This window comes from Miniopterus natalensis, chromosome 10 (assembly GCF_054644295.1).
Source record: "Miniopterus natalensis isolate mMinNat1 chromosome 10, mMinNat1.hap1, whole genome shotgun sequence".
In the NCBI taxonomy this organism is placed as follows: domain Eukaryota; kingdom Metazoa; phylum Chordata; class Mammalia; order Chiroptera; family Miniopteridae; genus Miniopterus; species Miniopterus natalensis.
Genome location: NC_142090.1, coordinates 69,351,512 through 69,374,148, shown reverse-complemented (window position 1 = coordinate 69,374,148; position 22,637 = coordinate 69,351,512). Strand labels below are relative to the sequence as shown.

The 22,637-nt window shown below is 36.6% G+C and overlaps 1 long non-coding RNA gene across 1 annotated transcript in view; it reads left to right on the top strand.

The window, feature by feature from the left end:
- The first annotated feature begins 4,562 nt into the window (after nt 1-4,562).
- The window catches only part of LOC107540339 (uncharacterized), a 37,599-nt gene continuing 19,524 nt past the window's right edge, over nt 4,563-22,637 (top strand). The window contains exons 1-3 of the long non-coding RNA XR_001603499.2: nt 4,563-4,656; nt 6,930-6,988; nt 20,441-20,527. This is a non-coding gene — a long non-coding RNA (uncharacterized LOC107540339). The remainder of the gene's footprint in view (nt 4,657-6,929; nt 6,989-20,440; nt 20,528-22,637) is intronic.

Genomic DNA, 22,637 nt, shown 5'->3' with positions numbered 1-22,637 from the left:
ATTACAATAAGTAAATGTGCTATTCAAACTATAGCCTAATTGATATTTTTATCTATTAATTACTGGGAATATTTTTAAAATCTCCCACTGTGGTGATGGATTTATTAAGTGTCATTTCGTAGTTATATAAATTCTTGCTTTATGTATTTTGACCTATATGATTAGTCTCACACAAGTTTAGAACTTTTATCTACTTGGTGAGTTAAACCTTTTATTATTATATTATGACCAGATCTATTTCTAGTAATATTTTATGTTAAAATCTGTTTTATCTTTCATTAATTTAGTTAATCCACCCCTTTTGGGGGGGGGGGCTTATGTTTGCCGGATATATTTTATTCTATTCTCCCACCTTATCTTTTTTAAAAAGGCACAATTTAATGAAATTCGTAAATTCATAGAGTTGTATATCAGTCACCACAACCTGGTTTTAGAACATTTTCATTGCTCCCTAAACTTTCCCCTTGACCATTTGTGGTTAATTTCTGCTCCCATTTCCAGCCCACAACTGATCTGCCTTTTTACTCTATAAATTTGCCTTTTGAACATTTCATATAAATGCAGTTATATACTGTCTAGTCTTTTCCACCAGGTTTCTTTGACTCAGCATAATTTTTTGACACTCACCCATTTTGTAGCATGTTCGCTTCTCTTTGTTGGTGAATATTGTCCCATCCCAGGCTATATTTAAGATTTTTTCCTTTGCTTCAATATTCTACCATATTATTATGTACCGTGTTTGGGATTCACTGGGATTCCTAAATCTAAAACTCTCAACAGCTCTGCAAAATTGTCAGACATCATCTTTTTAAATACTAACTTCCACCCTAGTCTCTCTTGTTCTGTGTTACTAGAACTCTGATATATTTAGATTTTAGGCCTTCTAATTTAATTCCTTCATGTCCTTCAACTGCTCACCATATTTTTCTATCTCATTTATATTCTGAATGATTTCTTTTTTTTTTTTTTTTTTAATATACCTTTATTGATTTCAGAGAGAGGAAAGGAGAGGGAGAGAGAAAGAGAGAAACATCAATGATGAGAGAGTCATTGATCGAGCCTGCAACCCGGGCATGTGCCCTGACCGGGAATCGAACCCTGATCGCCTGGATCCCAGATTGATGCTCAAACCGCTGAGCCACGCCCGGCCGGGCCTGCATGATTTCTTTAGATTCATCTATGAGTTCAAGTGTTTTCACATCTTCTGCTTCTAATTTGTTATTAAACCTATATGTTAAGTTTTTCTATCCAAATATGTATTTTTTTATTTCTAGAAATTTGATGTCTTCTTTTCCTATTTATACATTATTTCTATAAACATGTAAAACGTTTACTTTGTATTTGGTGTCGGGTAATTTCAGTATCTGAAATCTGTGCATATCTAAATCTGCTGTCTATCGTTTCTGATCATTCTCATTCATGCCGTCCCATTTCCTTGTATGTATTGGGATTTTGGGCTTTGAAATCATGATCCTTGATCTAATGCACTCTTTGAGTCCTGATTGTAAGTGTATTGCTTCGGAGCAGGTTTGTTTTGTTTCTTCTTGGAAGGTTTGTATATAATTCGTTGAAGTGGTGGCACTAGGCAACTGTAGAGGGAAATTATATTGCTACTATAAGACATGATTCTTTTGGGTCTACTTTTTAGTTACTTCATTTACATGATATATAAACATAGTGTAGGGAAGCTCTAACACGGTATCCAAATTTTTCCCTTCTATGAACTTTGTTCCCTTTTTCATTTCTTAATGTTTTTAGTTACCAGAAAGAAAATATTTCAGGTTTTAAGCCAGCTGAGGGGGTTTGAAGCCAAGTGTGTAATGGCAAATGCCTTAAATAGCAGGTTTTGAACATCTTTAACTGAAGGCCAAAACTCCATGATGAGCTAATGAAGCAGACACTTGTCTCTCTACTTTATAGGGTCTGGCGAATGACTCTGCAGTGTCCTCTCTTTATATCCCGCATGTTGTAATGGATGATGCCATCAGAAAGTCATCTCTTTGTGCAAGCAGAGGTATTAGCCTTTGGATGTTACTCAACCCACAAGCTAATTAAATCCTTACTTTTCTGTTTCTTTTCTTCTCTTTCCATAATTGTACAAATCATTTAAATATAGTATATGCATATTTTGTAGGCTTATGGTTAAGGACATCCTATGACCAAGTGGTTTCTTCCATCCACTGGTCCATATATAAAAAAAGCAGTATTTTATATACAGATTGTAAAATATATTTTACAGTAAAAAGGAGCAGAAGGACAGCATTAAGTCTGAGTCAGATTCGCATTTCTTATTAATTGCTTACACAGACATGTATTTCAGTACTTTTCCAATACATTTCAGGGTTTCTTCTAGAGGAAAACATTTCTCTGTTTAAGGTGCTATCATTATCTGTGGATTAGAAAATACTAAAATCAATACATTGAAATCCAGTGCTGTCATATGTGATAGTTGTAGTTTTTAAGACAGCTAACATAAATGATTTTCTTCCTCTAAAATCTCCCTTTCAAATAACCTAAATCATTTTCATGAATATGGGGATTTTTCTTTCCTTTGATTAAGTACAAATGCCTGGCCTATTGTTGTTGTTTAATAAACTTTTGTTCTGTGAATGAAAGAAATGTCCCATTTTTGATCTGGGAATTCATGTTATATATCTTACCAGATTCTACAATTTTGGAGGCATCACTTCAAATTCTGTGGTCTTAGGAAATATATTTTGTAATTCAAATAGTTATTCTTTACAGTTACATTTAGTAGTGGGTGGTGGGGTTGAGGTTGGAGGACCCTGCCTCTTAGGGCATCCCAAACTAGTATTGAGGCTAAGTGTAGAACTTGTAGGTAGCCCCAGTCGAAACGGTTTTCCTCCAGACCAAAAGAATGGGTCAAATTGAATATGTGTTTAAATCTGTTCATGTACCTGATATTAAAAAACCCAGATATTTCAAATTCTTAAAGACGTCCATTTAGTTGCATTTTTGAGAGGAAGATCATTGAATACTGGCATAAGTATTTCCTTGAACATGTCAAGTCTCATTCCACACAACAAGGTCACTGCTGAAAAGGGATTTAATTTTTTGGGGGTCCATTTAGCAATAAATTTGGCATCTTTTGGGGGTGGTTGGGGCAAGAAAGAGGGTGTTGATTACTGGCAATTTTAATTCCTGAAAGTGAAAATGTCCAAGGCCAAACCATCTTGGGTTGGACACATTCACCAGGATTGACACTTTGTTTACACAGAGATAGTCAGGCATCCACTATCAACCCAAGATCTTAGATAAAACAGTGATGTAATCTTCTGTCTGAATACAGATACTGGGTCCTGGTATGTTAAGTTTTCAGATCAGTAATGCGAATGGAGGTCAAGGTAGTTTGACTCTGACTTGACTAGGGAGAACGCAAGGTTTTCTGAAAAGAGGGCATTGTATTAGATTGTAAGGGACAGAGGCTTACTTAAAATGGGCTAAGCAATACTTTGGGGAACATACTACACCACCTTTGGGTGAGTTCCTTCACTTAATCTTCTTGTTCTGCAGCTGTATCTATCATGATAGTCAATCAATCTATTGAATGACTTTTTCAAAATTTTTTTATAGTAGCAGCTCCACTTTAAAAAGAATTACCCACCCCCATCCCCTACTTCATACCCCTGTTTCTTGCTTCCAGTATTCTCTGTCCTTGAAGGTATTTTATATGCTTAGTTTCAAATCTGGGTTTTGCTCTATCAATTCTGCTTTAGCACACACTATACAGAATTCTTCTTTCAGTGTTTATGCTCCTAAGATGCTGCATTGCTCTCCCCTCCGAGTTCATAGTCCTCTGAGCACATTTGCTGTCCTAGGTAGTGATGTGTGAGGGGACCCTCTTGATGAATTTAGTAGGATGGTGGCTGATATTTTTCCCTTGGAGAGTTTTAAAAATGGGCCCTTGGAATGGGGCCAAAGGGGAGGAGGGGAGGAGGAAATGCTTGAGGGTGGACAGATCTTCTTATTCATTTTGTTACCACTTTGACTCTCAGGCTGGCTAAGAGCTGTACCTGACTCACACTCCTTCTCCTCCAGTGGGCAGCTGCTCTCCCGACTCGCGGTGGTGATGGGGTGGAGGGAAAGGGCATGCACAAATGCTCCCTTTCCCCATCCACTGCCTCCTTGAATCTCAAGGGTTGCCTGAGTTCTAGTGGAAGAAGCTAGGAAGATGCGAGATTGCTGGAGATGAGTGGCAGCTGCTGGATGACTCAGTGGTGTGGCTGGACCTCGTGTATGTCAAGGAACAGGGAAGTAGGTATTTGTGCAACACACATCACTGCTTCCTGGTCTCTGCTATCAGTAAATTGGTTCTTGAAAGCACCCTCTCCCCTGTTGTTATATTTCATTGCCTGACCCGGACAGCATAACTCATCCTACCTGGGATGAGCCAACAACTCCAGAAACCTTTCCTTGGACCCTCACCTTCACGGTCTCATGGCCCACAGGGGGTTCCATAATTACGAGAGAGTCTTTTGTGTTTCATCATTTATGTTTCTGTCTGATCAGTAATCCTTTGTCTTTTTCAGGCAGCTGATGTGGCAGTTGTATTAACAGGCAGTTATAAAAACCAAGCATCTGTAAATCCTTTTGATAAATATTTGTGAAATTTCAAAATCCTCACGTCTGAGCAGTGTAAGTTCGTCTGCAAGACAGTCTCCTGGGAAAGCCATGCTGGCCACGGGAACTTCCTCATGGAGGGGCGAGGGGTGGGGAACTCAGAAGAGTCTTCGGCAAAGATGAATTAGCCTTCATAGAAGTCAGACACTTTCAGACACTGGTACTAAACTCTACTGAGATCAGACAATAAAGTCTTTGCTTTGAGGACTGGGAGAGTTGGGGGATCAAAAAGTCTGGCAAAAAAAATAGTTCACAAGAGAAGTCCCTGAAGTTTGCTCTCCGCATCTCTTAGAACAGCAAAATTCTATATAAAGTATTATTATGAGGAAGAAAATTTAAATGAAGGTTATATAAATTTAAAACTATAAATATGTAAAAAAATATATACTTTAAAATAACTGTCATCTTTGGGATACTTTTTTGAATTTTGAAATTGGACAAAAATATCTCCCTTTTTACTCAAGCCCTCCCTAAAATTGACTGACATACTAGCTAAAAAAAAAAGATAGGAGAAAGTAGACTCCCAATTGGACCAACTCAATGGTCTGGGCTCTGTACTATAACATTAGAAAATAGCTTTCTTTTCCTCCTACCATTTTTGAAAATTTCTCTGTCATTTATTCCTTCCTCACACCTACATGATATTTTCTGGTCACTTTCAGTTTCATTTCTAAGGTATTAAAAGTACAGTCTGAACTAAACTGAACTTCTCATACCCAGTTTCAAGCTTTTTTACTTTCTCTTGGGTCACACCCAGAGGGTAGGGAAGGGATGTGTCAGTCTCTGCTCTTTCTTGCTTCCTATCTTCCAGACTTGCCATCCTTTGCCTCTGGATCCTTCAGGACTGGATGGGACAGTGGAGTCAGACATAAAGGAAAGAAAAAAGTTGTATACACTCAGCTGGCGCTGTTTGGAGATCTATCTCAACTGTCAAGGGCTCTCTGGCATGACAGGCTTTTAACACTGGCTCTTTCTTTAATAGGGCAACGTTGTGTTTTTGTTTTTCTAAATCATCAGCACCCTGTCCCTCCCCCAGCTCTGACCTCACATGTCTTGCTGTGGGGAATGTGCTGACCCACTCCATCTAGCTCTCTTTGCCTGCTCTAGGGGTACCCGCCACTCCACAGCTTTACCTACACTGGGCTCACTCAGTTGTTGGCAAGTGACAGGTTGTCTTGGGTGAAGCTCTTTCAAGGTTACTCATCCCAGTGTCTCCTATAGTCTCCCAACTCTGGTAATTGAGGCCACTCCCAAGAAGTTTTCACCCTTTCTACTGATAGTACTCAAAGTGCAGACAGGACCACACGTTCCTACAGTTTGGGAAGAATGAGGACAGCAGGGTGCATGTAGGAGCCTTATCCAGTCAGATCCCATAGAAGGCACAATTTATGTAAGTGAAACAAGGCATAGACAAACTAATTGGAGGTACTTACATTGTTTTAGTTCTGTATCAAGGCCAAATAGTAATACTAAGTTTTTATTGGACAAATATGGATGGTAGGAAAAATCAAGATGACTAGGTATTTAAGATGATTAGTTTTGGGGACAAATGGATGTGTTTTAAGACTCAACAATCTGGGATAAGACCTGCCTTCTCTATGCTAAGTACTACACTGAAGACCACTAACCAACAGCCTGAATCCACACAGGAGTTTCCGATTGGGTCAAGTCAGTTACAAAGGAGAGTTGGGAATGTTTTTCTCTAAAAGCGCCTGTAGATGTCACTAAAGTAAATGGCTCTTTTATCCTTGATTTGCTAGTGGGGCCAAAAGCCCACAAAAAAGTAAAGTAAAAAAAAAAAGGTATTTTGTGAAGTCCATCTATGTTGTTTAATTAACAACATCGTGCAACATAGCAACAGTACCATAATTCACAGGAAGTTTACAAATTGCCCTTCCGTTTTAGAGCACTGATATATATTAAACAATGAAATTTCCCTCAGCAATAGTCTTCGGTTTCTAGCAGGGCGGGGAAATCACTCCATCCTCTCTTCCCTCACAGCCAAGCTCCTTTCAGGGCAGGAGACACATTTTCTGTCATTTACCATAAGCGACGTGGACTTCAAACTAAGAATATTGATGCCTCATGAAAGAAAAATAAATCACATAGGCATTGACTGTACAAGGTGAAGGCAGGTGGAGAAAACATTTTAAAGTGTGCTGGGAGCGGCATTTGATTCTAAAAGCATTTAAATGTGTGTTTTGTTTTGTTTTTCTTCTGCACTGGTTGTAAAGATAACTATAAACTTTGATCATCTAGAAAATATAATCTTTCCCCTCTCCTTCCAGGGAAGGGAAACGCAGTGAAAATGATCAGCTAGGAAGTCCATCTAAGCTTTCATTGCCTGGTATGTATGTGTGTGTGTGTGGGGGGGGTGTTTAATGATGTTTCCCAGGAGCACTTGGCACCTGTATTTCCATACAGTAGAGGATGTTTTCTGCTGGGACCATATTCTGTAGGCTAGTCTTCTCACTAAAAGGCTAGAACATTTTATCACAGGACAGCCAAGATTGAGATCCACCAAAAGAATGCTCAGTGGAGTTTACAGAGACTCAGAGCCCTGTTAACAGAGTGTGAACAGACCTCCTTGTGTTAGCAAGAGTGTTGTAGGCCTCACTGGAAAAATAAGTGGTACTTAAAGTGAAATCCAAGCAACTGAAAATGTAGATCCTGAGAATAAGACCTCTGAAAAAAAGTTATGTGTCAATGAAAGATGGCTTAGGACAGAAAGACAAAGTACTGAGAATTATCAATGGAATCTAGAAGAAAAATACCTAGTTATTCTAGAGGAAACATTATCATCTGTTCCATGTGAGGAAGGATTGAAAGTTAGCAGTAAGATCCATTGTATATTTCTTATACATTTGATGAATAATCATATGTAACTGGTAAAATACAATTTTATATATTGCAAAGAAATATATTTAGATTCTAATTCTAAGAAAAAACTTAAGCATTTTCTATTGATCCCATTTTTGTCCTTATGAAGGCCTATAATGAGAACCCTTGTTGATATTATTACTTATAGATATCTGAAGATAATGGACCCTAAGTGCATAATCTGGTCATGACACTGGTGTTCACACTGGAAAAAATCAAGTAAACAGCATCCTTTACAAAATTTTGTCTTAATGACACTAATTTATACTTGGAAATTTTTCCTCTTTGGTAATATTACTACAAAAAGAAAATTATTCCATTCAATTGATATAGTAAAATAAAATGTTATGTGTTAAAGAGGGTTCTCAAAAAGTTAAACAGAATTACCAGATGGCCCAGCAAGTCCAGTCCTAGCCCAAGAGAACATATGTTCACACAAAGATTTTTACATGAATGTCTGAAGCAGCGTTAGTCAGTAACCAGAAGGTAGAAACAACCCAAATGTCTGCCAACTGATAAATGAATAAATGAAATCTCTCTCTCTCTCTCTCTCTCTCACACACACACACACACACACACACATACACACTGAAATCTTATTTGGCAATGAAAGGGAATGTGGTATTGATACCTACTATAACAAGGATGAACCTTGAAAAGATTATATTAAGTGAAATAAATCATCCAAAAAAGACCAAATAGTGTATAATTCCATTTAGATGAAATTTCCAGAATAGGCAAGTGGGTAAGTCTATAGAGACAGAAAGGAGATTAGTGGCTGCCAGGGGTGGGTTGGGATTGGGAAACAAAGGAAAGAGGACATTAGGAGGTGACTGCTAATGGGTTTGGGGTTACTTTTGGGGGTGAGGAAAATGCTCTGGAATTAGATCATGGTGATGCATAACTTAGTAAATATACTGAAAAAAATCACTGAAGTGCACACAGTACAATAATTTCATGGCACATGAATTGTGTTCTGAGAGGGAGGGGGGAGAGAGATTTTCTGTTGGGCATCATAGTGAAATCAGTTTGAGCTTCCTCCATTAATACTTCTAGGAAGGAAAAGTTTCTTTTTTGATCAATTCAAGTAGAAAAGGGCAATTCATAAGATTCCACCTCTCTCCTTTTTCTTGCAGGGATAGAGACAAGCGTCTTGGAGATGTGCAAAATATGCTGGGGTGGGAAGAGGGACGTAATCTTTTATTAGTCACTCTGAAGGAGACCATTTCCCCCTGTGCAGCTAGATCAATGAATACAGATGAGTCACTGCCCAAAGTAAATGAGTCACATTAAATTTTGGGGGTGAGGGATCCTAAAATAGACAGTGGACTTTTATATTAAACAATAACAAATCTACAGAGTTTTGTGTGTATATGCATAGAAATCATATGTGAAACCAATTTAAATATTTCTGTGTTTCTGTTTTTTGTTTCTTTTGTGCTAAATACAATCACACCCAGAAAGGTCTTGATAATCACTCTAAAAATTACAAGCATAATTATTTTAAGGACAATAACATTTTAGCAGAAATGCCTTCTGCAGTAACCTTTTCCTTCTAAACAATATGAAGAAACTACATTCAGGTCAAGACAATCCTGTCATTACATAGTTTACTCCAGTGGCTTTCAATATAAAGTGTGTTTATAAAACCCAGTGGAGTTTTATAACTAGAACAGCCCCAAATAGGCTTCTAATGATAACATCTGCAGGCTGATGTTTTGAAGTATTTTCTCATAGTCTTGGGACAGTTCCTTTATGTTTCACCATGTGCTATTGCTCCTTTAGCTCAGGATGAATTTGTATGTTTCAGCTATTGAGCATCATTAGCCATTTTTAGGCATATATATATCACTTGCAGGCAAGAACAAAGACAAAACAGTAACAACAAAACTATCCTAAAGTGAACAGGTAAGGTGCATTTTTACTTAAATTAAATAATAACTTCTGATTTAAAATGGTAGACTTAGCACAGGCATTTCTATTCCTTCCCTCTTGAAATCCCAATATATAATAATAAAGGAATCCACTCATAAAATTGAGACAACAGGGGGAGAAATATTCTTGGGAAAGATTCCAATACATTTCTAGAAGATGTGAGGAAAGATGAAACTCTGTTGACAGATTGAAAACGCATAAGTCACAGCAGCTCAGCATACACAGGCAGGAATGCAATGATAAAGAGAGGCCTGAGCAGTATAGCAGAACTGCAGAGATGATCCCAGCCCAGGAGCGTAAAAACATGACTGCGAAGGGAAGCCCAATCACGAGATTAAAGCTGAGGTGACCATTGAATGAAGAGGATTGCCACACCCCCACATCCCAAGACTGGTGGAACTCAGGCGTTTCTAGGCAGCCTGATATATGTCACTTGCCAGCAAAAACAAAGACAAAACACTAACAGCTAAACAATCCTAAAGCTCTAAAGATATCAGATGCACTGCAATTATGAAATCAGGTCTTCCAGAGAAATCCCTCCTCATTGTGGCATTTGGAGCTCTGTCCCCATCCCAGCCTAAATGCCTTCTCCTTCATTGCCCACCCACAGAGGAGGCCTGCCAGTAGACCAGTTCTGCCCACGTACAGAGCTTTGAGCCAGGCATCATCTTTATGTGGGAGACCTACACATGAAATTAAAATACATAAACAACTCCCTAGGAGACTCATAGTTTTTAATCTTAGAAAATTAACTCAATTCACTCTTCTTCTTTATAGAAATTCAGCCAAAGATTATTAAAAATATGAATGAAACCAGAAGGGTAAAAAAAAAAAAGAATATTAATTTCAGAAGAAACACAGATAATTTAGGGGGAAAGAGAAATAGAAATAAGTTAATTATCATCCTCATGAAAATTACAAAGGATATTGCATCCAAAAACAAGAGAGAAAAATGGGTAACAAAAATAAGTTCTTTTAGATTGAAGATATGATTGCAAAAGTTTAATGGTTATGAAGATGAAATTAAGAATATCAGAAAAAGAGAAAAAGAGGCTCCTGCCCTGCCCCTCCCCCCAAAGAAAATAAATGAGAAACATGAAGGATCAATCCAGGAAGCCTGATATTGACCTAATAGGGTGTCTGAAAAAAATAAAAAGGAACAGGAAAATGGAAGGGAGGGAGTTAAAAAATTGAAGAAAACCTTCCAATAGTAAAGTACAATAATTCTTTCAATTATAAAAGTCCACTGAATTCCCAGGACGATGGAAAAAATCCATATCTAAAATTTCAGAACACAAGGAATTAAACAAAAGAACTCAAAGTTCATAGTTGTGATGCAGAGGGCATGTCATATTTATGATTCATGAAAATGAATCAGACTGATATCAGACATTCCCCAATAACGCTGGATCCTAGAAGCAATAAAACATTGCCTTTAAAGCTCTGAGAAAATTTCTAGGCTTAGTCGCAATTGCAATTACGTACGACGGTAAAATATAGCTATTTTCAGACTTTCAGAAACTTTTCTAAGGAGGTTACTTTTGAACTTGGATTCTAAGTTCACAAACTTTTACAAACTTTTCTATAGTTACTCGAAGATATGCTTGAGCAAAACAAAAGTGAAAACCAAGAAATTGAAAGACCTAAGGAAAAATAATGAAAAACTAACCCAGGAGTTATCTGAAAACAAACCCTAGTACGTCAATTACATAGACCTAGAGAGCTCTTGGCCCCAGTTTCAGTCAGGCATGGTCATAGCAGAGACAAGCAAGCCTGTATGGGAGTCAATGCCTGGGGTTAGAGGGGGGGAAACAGAGAGAACTGGGGGAAGGAGGGGGGGAAGGGGAGGAGGGGGAGGAAGAGAGAGAAATTGATTTGTTGTTCCACCCTCCCATGCATTCCTTGGTTGACTCTTGTATGTGCCTGGACCCAGGATCTAACCTGCAAACTTGGTGTATCAGGTCCATGCTCCAGTAGAGTAACAGGCAGGGACTTTTAAACCCTTCAAGAGTCCCTATCCCTGCTCACTGTCCCCAGACCTTGGCAGTGCCTTCAATTCTTCACCACCTTACTGATCATGCCTTTTGCATATTTAGTTCCCCCTTCATATTTTCACTTTGTTTTCTGGGTATTTAATGCTATCATCATCTACGGTCAGCTCCTTGAATCCTGAATGGCGCTATCTGCTCTGTTCCCCTTTCCTTCTGTGATGGGTGTGAGATACCAAGTGCTTTCCCCCCAGGAATTTTCAGTTCTCTGCTACATTTATTTTTAGCCTGCTCTGTGGCTATTAAATCCAGACTTCCTCTCAGTTAATCCTGCATTTCTATGGATTATCTGGTCATCATATCCAAACATAACTGCCAAATATACAATCTTCCTTTTGGCTTGGGTCGATCCCCCTGATCTTTTATGAGCCGCACCGAGACCTTTGAAGCACTGTTTCCTCTCTCCACTCCTGGCTGCTGCCCGAGAGGAGGCTGCCTGAGCCTGCCGGGGGGTGGGCAGGCATCACTGCCAACGAGCTGCGGTATCGCAAACAGCACAGAGGGCCTTGCCAAGCCTACGTGGCGACCTTGCTTGGCTCTCAGAGCAATGAGGTAAGGCTATCGAAATAAGTCCGAGATTGTGAAAGATGAGATACCATCAGATTTGAAAAAGTAAGATAGTCTTTCTCAACAGAGTATGCAAGAAAGTTTTAAAAGGAGGAATGACTGTCACTTTGTAAAAATTGTGGATTTCCTTTTGCCTTGAAGAGTTTGACATTTGTCGTGATTTATGAAAAGCACTGTTGATGGGCCTAGGCTGAGAGTAACCTGAACAGTGTAGTAGTTTCTAACCATCTCCAAAGATAGGAGCACAGAATGCATAGAAAAGGGGTCATATGGAAGGACGGAAAATGTACTGGGTGTTAAATGTGCATAATTCATTCAATGTAGAGAATGCAGGCTTTGGGATTTTAAGCAATAACCCAAGTGCCGATCAACGGTACGAAAGTCCAAAGAAAGCCAGCTGGAGTTCTGATCAGGAAGTTCAGAGCCCACCAGTGGCGAATACAAGGGCTTCTATGTTTTCTGTCTCAGTTGGCAAATATTACAGGAAGCAGCACAGTGATGATCAGGAATTACCTTTTGATTGGTGAAGTTGGCAACTTGGAAATTAGCACAATTTTACCACTTAGTGAAATTAAAAGTTTTCAGGAAAAAGTGATTTGGTTTAAAATGTTTTAGATATACTCTACATACTTCTATAAATGTAAAAACAAACAGCAAGGCCTATACTATGCTCTTCACCCTTAAAATAGTGCCTGATGCTTGATTCCTAAATGGTCCTGTGGCCAGCCATTGGTTTAGAAGAGTTCAGCTTGCCTGGAGTTGACTACCAGGGTACTAGGTCCTGCTTCTGAAAGGTTGTCATAGATCTGGCTTTAGTTAATTTTCCATGGAGGTGGGAGTCTGACTGGTTAAAAGGACAGAGCTGGCATTTTAGTGAAACTACAGTACAGATTGTTTTTTTTGCCTACTTGTTAATGCATGTTTGTTTAATAATTGTTAAGTGTGGGAAAATGTTATATGAGACTAGTTTTCATTGTGTTAATCTGGTAGACCATTTTACTGAATGGTTAACTTCCAACCAACATCAGAAAACATTAAGAACAAAGTATGCAGTATTGGCTATTCTTACTGTTTAAAACTTCTACTACTTTGAAGAATGAAAAACATGCTATTTTTTTTAAAGATCTTTTTTTTCCCACTTGTTTCATTATTAGTAAGGGAAAACATTATCTTAACATGTCAGCCATGTGTATTTCCAGTTCTGTCAAGACTCAGTTCTTGCTTGTTGTTGATTTATCATCCAAATATTTTACCCAGCTGTTTAAAATTTATGTGTTGTTTTTTTTTTAATTTTATTTTAGATCTTTAAATCTAGCAATCAATTTCTTTGTTTTTGAGCTTAGGCTTTTGTTTTTCTCTCACAACTGGCAAATTTGCTTACTTAACTTTTTATTATTTTTTTATGATGTAATTTATTATGATTATTTTTGCATGTAACTTTCATCATTCTGGAACTGTTTCAGAACTACTTATCAAACATATCTCTCCTCCTCCTTACTCATTTGGAATGCCTTATTTATTACATGTTTAATTTTTTATATATTTGACAGTCCATGTTCTTCACATTACTAGAGCTTCATAACATGTTTTAACATTTGGTAGTTTTAAACTCCCTTCAGTCATTCCACTTCTCTTTCAAAATTTTCTTTCTTTAAATTGTTTTTTCCTTTTTATTGGGTTGGGGGAGGTGGGAAAGGACATAGGGGGGATAAATGGCAATGGAAGGAGTCGAAATTTTCTTAACTATTTTCATCATTATTTTATATTAAACCTAAAATCACTTTGTTTAATTTCAAAAGAAGCTCCTCATATTTATAAATTAATTTTAGTTTTTCTATTAAGAAAATGGCTATTGATTTTAGATAGAGTGATTTTTTTATTTTATTTTAGTATAAATAAAGCTTTTTCAGCTTAGTTTTTAAAAAGATTCAAAACTAGGAATGGAGCTGACTTTTACCAAAATGATTTTTAACAGCTGTGTTGAGATAATCAAACACTTTGTGTTTGTTTTGGGTCTTTTTGATATGTCAAATGAAAAGATTCCCAACTATTTAACTTCATTTATCCAAAAAGAGTTTTATGTTTTCAAAGTTAAAACTCAATGAAACCCAGAATGCATAACAATTTATCAAATCTCTTGCATAAAGAACAGAATGTTATATATTTCAAAAAGTGAGATTGACCTAAATTATTTTGGCTTTTATTAAATTAATAAATTAGTTTATTACAATATGATTGTTTCTCAATCATATTGTAAATCTGGAAAGAAAACAATTGTTTTCTCTAATCTTAAGGCCGGGCTTTCCCTACTTTTTATTTATTTATTGCCTCAGGCTCAGAAATGGATATTTAATTTGGAAAGATTTTTTTCTCCTTTCAATTATATTTGGAAATTTTACTGTTTCGCAAAATGACTTGCTAATGTTTTTCTTTCTCATAGCTTATTCCTCCTCATACTGGTTTCAGGAAATTATCTGAAAGTTTTGTTTTTTCCCTTTCAGTGGGTTCTTTGTATTTGTTTTGCCTTACATTGCTCGATAAGATATTCAGTAAAATGTTAAATAGAAGGGCTCAGAGTTGGTATCTTGGCCTAGTTTGTGATCTTAGAGGTGGAAGCACCTTTACCTTTAAAAATGATGTTAACTATAGGTTTTTCACAGGTGCCTTTATCAGGTACATTACATTCCCTTCAATTCCCAGTTTATAGCTGGGTTCTTTAGGAGTGTTTGTGTCTATGTTCACAAGGAATATTGGCCCATTGTTTTTTTCTTATATCTTTGTGTAGTCGTGGAATAAGAGGAGTGCTGGCTTGCAGCCATTATTCTTTTTTGCATCTGTAGGCTCTGTAGTGATTCCCTTTTTAAAAATTTCTGCTATTAGTAGTTTATGTCTTTTCTCATTTTTTCTTTATCAGTTTCCCTAGAGATTTTTTATTTTATTGATCTCTTCACAAAATATACTTTGTTTCATTATTTTCTCTGTTATCCTGATTTCAGATTGATTCTGCTCTTTATTATTTCCTCCTTTTACTTATTTTGAGGTTTAAGTAGTTCTTTTCCTCTTAGACTATTAAAGAGAAGGGTTAGAGAATTTAATTTCTAATTCCTTCTAATCTAATAACAATTTGAAACTATTATTTTTCTCCTAAAAAGTGCTTTAGCTGCATCACACATACTTGATATGTTATGTTTTAGGTTTCATTCCAAGTATTTTCTTATTCTAATGGTGAAGTTTATGTTGTTGGTCTTGTGATTTTTTTATAAAAGGTATTGTTTAATTTCCAAATATTCGAAGACATTTTAAATATCTTTAGGCTATTTGTTTCAATTTAGTTATTATCAGAGAACAAATTCGGCATGATCTCATCCATTTTATATATTGTCCAATTATTTTATATATATTAGGACATATTTTATAACCCAACATACAGTATATCTTGGTAAATGTTGCATGAGCAGCTGAAAATTATATATACTCTGCTTTGGGGGGAATACTCTATAAATGTTAATTAGGTCTATTTGGCTATTAATGCAATCAATTTTTCTACATCTTAAGAGATTTTCATTTCATTTATTGAATCAATTACTGAGAAAGGCATATTGAAATAGTTTTTTAAAGTTATAGAGGCTAAAAGTAACATAGGGAATTTACCTGTTCTTTTTATTTTAAAAATTCAGAGTCCAAATGTTAAAGATTAAAACTTAACTCTTGTTCAAAAGAAAAATGTTGATTCCAATTTAATAATATAAAAATTCCACAAAACAGAAAGAAGAAGTGAATTGTATATAACTAATTAATTTTTGGCCTATTTCAAACTTCCTTATACAACGCATGCGGTTTCCTTGACTTAAGCCTGATTTCCTGATAACTAAATTAAAATAGTTCTAGGATAATTCCACCCCAAATTTCAAGGTAAATAATCTACTTCTCTGTATCTCTCTCTCTTTTTTTAAATCTTCACCTGAGGACATTTTTTTCCATTTCTTTTTAGAGAGAGTGGAAGGGACAGAGAGAGAAACATTGATGTGAGAAAGACACATCAGTTGGTTGCCTCCCTGTTCAGGGAGAGAGTCTGCAGCCAAGGTATGTGCCCTTGGCCAGAATTGAACTTGGCACCCTTCAGCCCACAGACCAACGCTCTAACCACTGAGCGAAACTGGCTAGGGCACTCTATATCTCTTTTGTGGACTATTTTTCCATGTAGTGTAGAGTTTAATAAATCTCTAATACCAAATATTGTTATCTATGTTAGAACATAGCATTTCTAGAACATGTTTTTACTGCAGACCTTACTTTCCACTAATATAGACCTGAAACTTCCTAGCTCATTTGGACAATATGATGAAACCAGATACCATTTGAATGAAATGCTGTCATTTATAAACAGAAAAAAAATATTAAGTTCTAAATTCTATTTTTAGTAGCCATGTCCATTGCAAAATTGCCATTTTCAAGAATACAACATAAAAAGAGAGTTTAAAAATAGCCCTATTTTTCCATGTAATATGCTCTATATTAGAGGCCAAATTTGCCATAAAAAAAATCCAATGGAACATACAAAAAAAGTTACTAAAACTAATAAATGAGTTTAGCTACCTCAAAGCCACAGTGGCAGCTTCAGAACGGTGATTTCAAAATAGAAATAACAGAATCTAATTTATTTGGAGGCCAGTGATCCGGACACTACTTGTCCTTCAGTTGAATAATTTAACTATACCATATCCCATGTGCACGCTGCAATTGAATTACATTTATCTATATATTAAAGCTCAGCAACCTGACTTTAATCCTTGTGTGGACTGTTTGTTAGCTGATAAAAATATTTGGTAGACAAGATGATGAATACAATTTGAGTTGGTTTATGTAATTTACTCCAGCTAATATTTATAATCCCAGAACTATTGAATTCACATTCATATTTTGAGAAAGAATGCAAAGGATACATTATTTATTGTAGGTAGAATTTTTTTTTTTTTATAGTGAAAGCTATCATTTCCCTGTTTTTGGAAATGTAGAACAAGCAGTATTTTTCACTCAGCGGCATTTATTTGTACTTACTATTTTAGCCAGTGTCAGATCTTCAAGTTAATAACACACTTAAAACACACATCTTGGGGAACACAGCATGGTGTTATTATAACCAACAGAAAAATGTCTTAATTGCTTAGTTGCATTGATATTTGTTTACTTCCATCATAACAAATACATTTTCAAAGAGGCTAAACTCCAAACATCTGTGGACATTCCCTACATCCATTTCTGAAAATAATCACTGTGCATCTATAGTTTACAACTATTGGCATAGAGTCTGATTCTCCCAGTATTTATATATTGTAAATCTGCCAAGCTGCCTTAGAGTACACGAATCGTCAATATTTGAGAGGACTAAAGATGAGAGTTAATGGTCAGAAACTGGTAGAAAGTTAAAAGCTTTCTTGTTGGAATGAGATGAAGGATTTTAGAACCTATCAACCAACAAAGAGGCTGGCGCTTTGTCATTTAATTGCTCCTATTTCATTGTATATTATCCATGCACCCAAGAAAATATGAATCAAGTTTAAAGGCAAAGAATTGAGAGCATGGTGGTAGTTTATAAATATTCAAAGGGTATAAGTATCATGAAAAGGCAGGCTCTAGTCTAGAACATAAAAAAAATGATGGAACTTGAAGAAAAGTCATACATTTAAGGCAAATGAAAACGTTATTCAAGTATTTCGAAGAAAAATTGTTTCCCAAATAATCATTTCCGTTAATTATTCTGATATAAAATGCAATAATATATTAGAGAGCATGATGTTTTCCCTGTGTACATCCCAGTCTCCTCTTACTCTTTAAATTTTAAAGAGCTCTGTCCCATTTAGGGGTATAACAGCTGAGTGAAACAGACATTTGAGCCTCACAGAGCTAAACCATAGCAGATTAATTGGGCATCTAACCATAAAATATTCCACATGAAAAAAAGAAGCTTTTTGGGATACAGTTCTGGTGCTATTGTCAAGACACTGGGATGTTTACAGAGGGGAGAATGGCATTTTAAAATGCAGCACAGTGAGATAAAGCCTGCTTTGTTACATATAACATAAGTAAATTAATAAGAAAGTATTTTTGCACACTGTCAGAAATACCCGTCAGCATGTGTCTTTATAAAAAGCTTTTCTGTGTCCACTTTTTTTGAGTTTTTAATAATTTGTTTATGGGCCTTTTTGTTTTTTTCCAATATACTTGTATCTCCCTATAGTGAACCATTTATTACTCCCCCGAGATTATCACTTCTATCTCAAAAAACTATGAAGCAAGCAAATGAGCCACCATAATAAAAACGCTACAAGACCTTACATGTGTCTACCTACAAGTTTTCTCCTTACCACAATTATGTCAACTGAAAAACATAGCAACAGTCAATGTTAGTTACAAGCTTCATAAAACAGTCTACCCTGGGCAGTTAAAGAAGGAGCCCCTATCATTCAATGCCAATTCAGCCATATCTGGATTCTGTAATTGCATTTAACTACTTTTATTTTTCCATGAAATTGAAGTAAAAATTAATTTGATGCAAAAAAATTCTGTAGATTGCTTTAGAAGAATGTATATGCCCTGAAGTCACTAAATATGAAGCATTAGCTTTCTTTATTTTTCAACATTATCTTGTAAAGTTTGCTGTGCATTTGAGATATGATTAAATGGTAAGCTTGCTAGTACATGGGGTCTAGAGAATTTAGAATTGTTAGCCAGCATTTTAAACAATTTAATATTTTATGACAAATAGCTATACAAGCCACCAGACAGTTTTTTTATTTGTTTTGCTTTTTGTGTGTGTTTTTAAAAAATATATCTTTATTGATTTCAGAGAGAGGAAAGAAGAGGGAGAGAGAGAGATGGAAACATCAATGATGAGAGAGTCATTGATGGGCTGCCTTCTGCATGCACCCGACTGGGGATCAAACCCGCAACCTGGGCATGTGCCCTGACCTGGAATCGAACCCCGATCGCCTGGATCCTAGGTCAAGGCTCAACCGCTGAGCCACGCCCAGCCAGGCCACCTGACAGTTTTGAATGACAATGTATTCATGAGAGAGCTGAAACCTCTCTCAAGAAGTCAGAACAAAATTCACTAAACACCCAAAGGTAGTTTGTTGAGAGTCACAGAAGTAGAAGAAGTGAGATGTAGAAGAAATGGGCTCAGGGAACAAGTTACAAAGGCAAAAGGAGTGGTCTTGGAGCTTAGGAGAGAGAAGGGTAATGCTAATGCTCCTGGAGCGTTAGCAAAAAGGGGGACACGAAAGGTGCCAGCATGCTCCCAAGAAGGAGGAGAGTACTCTGGGTCCTCCTTCTTGAGGGTATTTATCTGGAGGTCTCAAGGGAGGATCCCAAAAGAATATCCATTAGCTTTCCAGGATCCTTTCAGGGTCATGGTCTCTACTGATTGGCTGGTGCCAGGGCAGGGGGTCAATAGTCAATGCAGCTGGTCCTGAAGTCAGCCATGGCATCACTAGTCTGGTTTTGCTGCTTTTCTGGGCCTAGAGCTAAAATACAACTGAGGCCTAGATGTTGTCCCTAAGAGTTAATGCTTAAGGGAGTGGTCATGCAAGGGCCTGCATGGGAGTCTAATGAATCTACTCTTTGAGAAAGTCTTAATTGAAGTAAAAATGACTTTAAAAATAACTATCCCAATTTGCTAGTTTTTTTTTGTTCATAAAGCCAGAAAAATAAAGCAATTCAAAACTAAGATATAAAATAATAAATTTTCTATTGGCAAATTGTTTTAGACAGGTTCATAGGATTGGGCCTTTGCATTGCAAACTCTACTTCTTTGGGTAATAAGAAATGGGAAAGGTCATTTATGAGAATATTTAGCACTCATCATATGCCAAACATATAATAGATAATATATATGCATATTTAATTATCCCAAAATACTATTATTATTTCCAATTTTATAAATGAATAAATTGGGGCTTACAGAAGTTAAGCAATATCGTAAAAAATTGAGAAATAGGGTCTACTCTTCGAAAGTATTTTAGAGAGGCTATAGCTCTACATATGTAGCCATGGCTTAAATTATTCCGCCAACATTCAGGAGACCTAGTTTTTAAAAAACCATGATATGGCACACCTGACAAATTCCTAGTAGGAGCATCCTTTGGTTCCCAAACCAACAGCTTTATTATGGACATTATAATTACTTTATTTTAAACTTTTGCATATATATTTATAACTGAGATAGATCAATAATTTTTATGCAAAATCTCTAACAACTTGTTAGCATTAAAATAAATAGTCATCATAAAATAATTTGGAAATATTCCCTTTTATATGATCTGAAGTGATTTAAATGACATTTGAATTATTTGTTTTTATTTTTGAAACAGATGGAACTAAGTTATAAGACCAAGTGATCCTGATGTCTTTTTAATGGAGGAACTTTAACAAGTGTTGTAAAATCTCCTTTGGTAATGGTAAGTTCATGCTTTCTACTTCTTGGGTCAAATTTTGTATTTTATATTTGTGGAGATATATATTAAAATAGTACAATATGACTAAATAACTTTTACCTCAATAATTTTCAGTACCAGGAAACTTGTCAGTATAATTTGTTATAGTAAACAAAGGATAAAAATCTAAATGTCATAGAGTAGATATTTGTGGAAGTAACTATTGGCTATATCCCTCAATACCTGTTCTCCACATCTTCAATGGTAATGAAAAGCACAATTTCAGCCAGGTACGTGGTTTCTTAGAATAAAATACTTGTTTTCAACTTCTTGTTTCTGGTGCCATATACAAGAAACTTAGAGGTTGCCACTTCATTCTGATAGCAACTAACAGGCTGAAGATTTAACAATTCCACTTGGATCAGTAAAAGAGGAATGGCCAAATTGTAGGGACAGGCCACGAATACGGGGGATCACTGCTTACCTAACGAGAGACTCAACACTGCACCTGCCTGTGGGAGCCAGTACAGTAGGAGAAGGCCTGAGCTATAATTGTCAAATTGCTGGAGACAGTGTGGGCAAGTTTGAAGAACTCCAGGTTGCCTCAGTCATCGGGGGTGCCCCACGGTATTGTGATGTTTACGTCTAGGAGCTGACCAGGTTCCCACAGGGTATCCTAGAAAAATCCCCTCATGCTTCTGGCATGGGGAGGAGAAAAGGAGGCACTCTGAAATACTCCCAGGCGCTCTGTTCTTCTTTACTAGGCCTGAGGTCAGGGGAAACTGGCTAACAAGAGCCTAACTTTTCTGGAGCCCAACTCTGGACCACTGTAGCCATCCTTTCTCATCTATGGGGAGGTGGGGGGGGGGCGGGCTGGGAAACACTTGTGACGTTCACAGTTCAGAGACACAGGCTCACTAAGAGACAGACACCTAATCATAGGACTATGGAATGCTTTCCTTCGCCCAATACTTCACCACCCCGTTTCTAAAGGCCTATTTACAACAGTTCCTTTTACCCAGTACAACATATCCGGTTATCAAGAAAAATTTACAATGCAGACCAAAAGGCAAAAAACAGAAGAGGCAGAGCAAGCACAGAACCAGAAATGGCAGGGATACTGGAATTATTAGGCTGGGAATTTAAAATAACTGTGATTAATATTCTAAGGGCTCTAATGAGTAACGCGGGCAGCATGCAAGAACTGATGACAATGTAAGCAGAGAGATGGAAAGTCTAAGAAAGAACAAAGAAGAAATGCTAGAGATAAAAAACACGAACCAAAACGATGAATGCTTTTGATGCATCAGTGGACTGGATGCAGCTGAGGAAAGAATCTCTGGGCTAGAAGACATATCAGTAGAAAAGCAAAGAGAACAAAGACCGAAAAACAAGGAGAGTGTATCCAAGGACTGGCGAGCAACTGCAAGAGGTGTAACCTGCTAATGGGAAGACCACAGAAGGGGAAAGAAAGGAACAGAAGAAATATTTGAAACAATATTGACTGATAATATCCTCAAACTAATGCCAAACACCAAACCACAGGCCCAGGAGGCCTAGAGAGCATTGAGCAGGATATGTTCACAAAAATTATATCTCGGTATATCGTCCCAATGTACAGAAAATCAAAGAGAAAGAAAAATCCTAAAAGAAGCTAGAAGGGAAAAGCACCTTACCTATGGAAGAAATAAAGGCAAAAATTACATCTCTCTTCCCAGAAAGTGTGCAAACAGGATGAGAGTGAAGTGAAAATTTTAAAGTGTTAAGGGAGAACACACCAACCTAGAATTCTGTAAAATTATCCTTCAAAAGTGAAGGAGAAAGACTCTGTCAGACAAATATTGAGGAAATTTGTTGTGAGGAGAGCTACCTTGCAAGAAATATTAAAAGAAGCTTTTCAGAGAGCAGAAAAATAATGTAAGCCAGAAACTCATCCTTACATAAAGGAAGAGCACTGAAAAAGAAGTATGTGAAGGTAAATAAAAACTTTTATTTTTCTTCTTAACTGACCTACAGATAACAACAATTCATTCAAATTAATAATCCCAACAATGTATTCAATTATGTATGCTTATGTATATATCTTGTGTTTGTATATATATATAATATGTATATATATATGGTTATCCCTGGC